Source organism: Aegilops tauschii, chromosome 1 (assembly GCF_002575655.3).
Source record: "Aegilops tauschii subsp. strangulata cultivar AL8/78 chromosome 1, Aet v6.0, whole genome shotgun sequence".
Classification (NCBI taxonomy): Eukaryota; Viridiplantae; Streptophyta; class Magnoliopsida; order Poales; family Poaceae; genus Aegilops; species Aegilops tauschii.
Window position 1 is genome coordinate 4077992 of NC_053035.3, and position 3673 is coordinate 4081664.

Below are 3673 nucleotides of genomic sequence, written 5' to 3' on the forward strand. Positions count from 1 at the left end.
GGGGCTGCGACCCTTATGTGAAAAAGTTTCAGGCTGATAAGCTCGAACCCAAAATGGATAAATGCAGCTTCATAGGACACCCAAAAACAGTTGGGTATACTGTGACGTCCCCGATTTGACCGTACACTAATCATGCACGCAAATGTGTACGATCAAGATCAGGGACTCACGGGAAGATATCACAACACAACTCTAAAACATAAATAAGTCATACAAGCATCATAATACAAGCCAGGGGCCTCGAGGGCTCGAATACAAGTGCTCGATCACAGACGAGTCAGCGGAAGCAACAATATCTGAGTACAGACATAAGTTAAACAAGTTTGCCTTAAGAAGGCTAGCACAAACTGGGATACAGATCGAACGAGGCGCAGGCCTCCTGCCTGGGATCCTCCTAACTACTCCTGGTCGTCGTCAGCGGGCTGCACGTAGTAGTAGGCACCTCCAGTGTCGTAGGAGTCGTCGTCGATGGTGGCGTCTGGCTCCCGGACTCCAGCATCTGGTTGCGACAACCAGGTAGAAAGGAAAGGGGGAAAAGAAGGAGAGAAGCAACCGTGAGTACTCATCCAAAGTACTCGCAAGCAAGGAGCTACACTACATATGCATGGGTATATGAGTAAAGGGCCATATCAGTGGACTGAACTGCAGAATGCCAGAATAAGAGGGGGATAGCTAATCCTGTCGAAGACTACGCTTCTGACCACCTCCATCTTGCAGCATGTAGAAGAGAGTAGATTGAAGTCCTCCAAGTAGCATCGCATAGCATAATCCTACCCGGCGATCCCCTCCTCGTCGCCCTGTTAGAGAGCGATCACCGGGTTATATCTGGCACTTGGAAGGGTGTGTTTTATTAAGTATCCAGTTCTAGTTGTCATAAGGTCAAGGTACAACTCCGGGTCGTCCTTTTACCGAGGGACACGGCTATTCGAATAGATAAACTTCCCTGCAGGGGTGCACCACATAACCCAACACGCTCGATCCCATTTGGCCGGACACACTTTTCTGGGTCATGCCCGGCCTCGTAAGATCAACACGTCGCAGCCCCACCTAGGCTCAACAGAGAGGTCAGCACGCCGGTCTAAACCTATGCGCGCAGGGGTCTGGGCCCATCGCCCTATGCACACCTGCACGTTGCGTACGCGGCCGAAAGCAGACCTAGCCCCCTTAATACAAGCGCGAGCTTACGGTCCAATGCGGCGCGCGCCACTCAGTCGCTGACGTCAAGAAGAGCTTCGGCTGATACCACGACGCCGGGATACCCATAACTACTCCCGCGTAGATGGTTAGTGCATATAGACCAAATGGCCAGACTCAGATCAAATACCAAGATCTCGTTAAGCGTGTTAAGTATCCGCGAACGCCGACCAGGGCCAGGCCCACCTCTCTCCTAGGTGGTCTCAACCTGCCCTGTCGCTCCGCCACAAAGTAACAGTCGGGGGCCGTCAGGAACCCAGGCCCACCTCTACCGGGATGGAGCCACCTGTCCTTTCAGCCCCCTCATCAGAATCACTTGCGGGTACTCCTCGAGCCGACCCAACTTTAGTCACCACATGTGTCATGTATATAATGTATATAGTATATACCCGTGATCACCTCCCAAAGTGATCACGGCCCGATAGTATAGCATGGCAGACAGACAAGAATGTAGGGCCACTGATGAAATTCTAGCATCCTATACTAAGCATGTAGGATTACAGGTAAAGGTAACGACAGTAGTAGCAAGGACAAGCTATGCATCAGAATAGGATTAACGGAAAGCAGTAACATGCTACACTACTCTAATGCAAGCAGTATAGAGAAGAATAGGCGATATCTGGTGATCAAAGGGGGCGCTTGCCTGGTTGCTCTGGCAAGAAGGAAGGGTCGTCGTCGACGTAGTCGATCAGAGGGGCATCAGCAGCGACCTCGGGGTCTACCGGAGAGAAGAGGGGGAAGAAACAGTAAATACATAGCAAGCAAGTGCATAACAAGACATAACATGGCAAAACGCATCGCTAGGAGTGTTCTAACGCAGGGATAGGTGATACCGGCGAAGGGGGAAAACATCCGGGAAAGTATCCCAAGTGTTTCGAGTTTTTGGACAGATGAACCGGAGGGGGAAGGTTACAGGTTTGCTATGCTAGGGACGCGTGGTGGACGAACGGGCTGCATATCCGGAATCGTCTCGTCGTTCTGACCAACTTTCATGTAGAGAGCATTTTCATCGGAGTTACGGTTTATTTTATATTAATTTTAAAAGATTTTAATAATATTCTGGAATTAATTCAATGGTTAGATTCGAATTATCCAGAATAGTGACCGGTGATGCCATCATGACAACACCATGACGTCAGCAGGTCAACTGACATGTTGACCGGTCAACCCTAACAGATGGGCCCGTTGACTGGGTCAACTACACAGTCAGCAGGTTCAGTCAACAGTCAACAGTCCTATTGACTTGGTCAATCTTACGCGTGGGTCCCACTGTCATAGGCTCAACACTAACTAACATTTAACATATAATTAGTAGATTAATTAGAGTTAATTAGTTAACTAATCAGAGTTGATTAAGTTAATTAATTGTTTAATTAATTAATTAGTTTTTCTTTTCTTTTGTTTTTTTTTACCTCTTTTTTTTAACAAGGCTGGGCCCCTCTGGTCATTGACCCAGCCCATCCGGGGCGGGTAAACGGGCGTTGGGCGCCGTGTTATCGGGCGGAGCCCTGGGGTGCGGGTATGGCCGGAGTGGAGTCCCCGGGGCGCTGGACGCCGGAGCGAGCGGGGAGCGGCGAGCTGGGCGGCGGCGTCGCGGGCGCGGACGGCCGGCGCGGCCGTGACGTGGCGGGGCGAGCTGTAGCAGGGAGCTACGCGGGGCAGGGCACGCGAGCGGGCGCCGGGTGTAGGCGCGTGCGGCAGGGCAGGACGGAGCGTGGCGGGGGCGCGCGCGGTCGAGCGGGCGCGGCCGGGGCCGCGGTGGCCGCGAGCACGGCGCGGTCGGCACGCCGGCGTGGAGCTGCGGGAGAGAGGGCGCGGGTGGCGAGGCTGCGTGGGGCGGAGCGGAGCACGGTCGCGCGGCAGGGAGAGAGGAGGTCGGGGCCTCACCGCAGGTTGTAGGGAACGGGGCAGTGTTTGCTGGGGAGGATGACGGCGACGACGAGCGTGGCGGAGACGGGATGCAGGCCGGCGAGGGAGCGCTCTGGCGAGGACGGCGTCGTGGTGGTGGCGACGTAGCTCGAGGGGGGCAACGGGGAAGAAGCGATGGGGCGGCGCCGGCGAGGTCCAGCGAGCGCCTGGCGTCGCCGGGGCGGCGGGGTAGGTAGCGGGGCGCCGCGGTCGTTGCCCCGATCCAGATGGGATCGGGGAGTGGGGGAGCGAGGGAGTGGGGAGGTGGGGGTTAGGGTTTCTGTCGGGGTGGGGATAAGGGGAGTGGGGTGGCCGGTTGGGCCTGGTGGGCCGGTCGGGTGGCCGTGCGGCCTGGAGGCCTGCTGGGCCGGTTGGTCCAGCGTGGTGGGGGGGTTTGTTTCCTTTTTCTTTTTCTTTTTATTTGTCTTTTCTTTTTTTGGTTCTATTTAATTTTGTTTTATAAATTATAAATATTGCACTATAATTAGTGGTTTAAAATATGTCACTACCACAAAAGTTTGGCAACTTTAATTAAATTAGTTAGAATATTTTTCTATTAAAAAGGTATTTA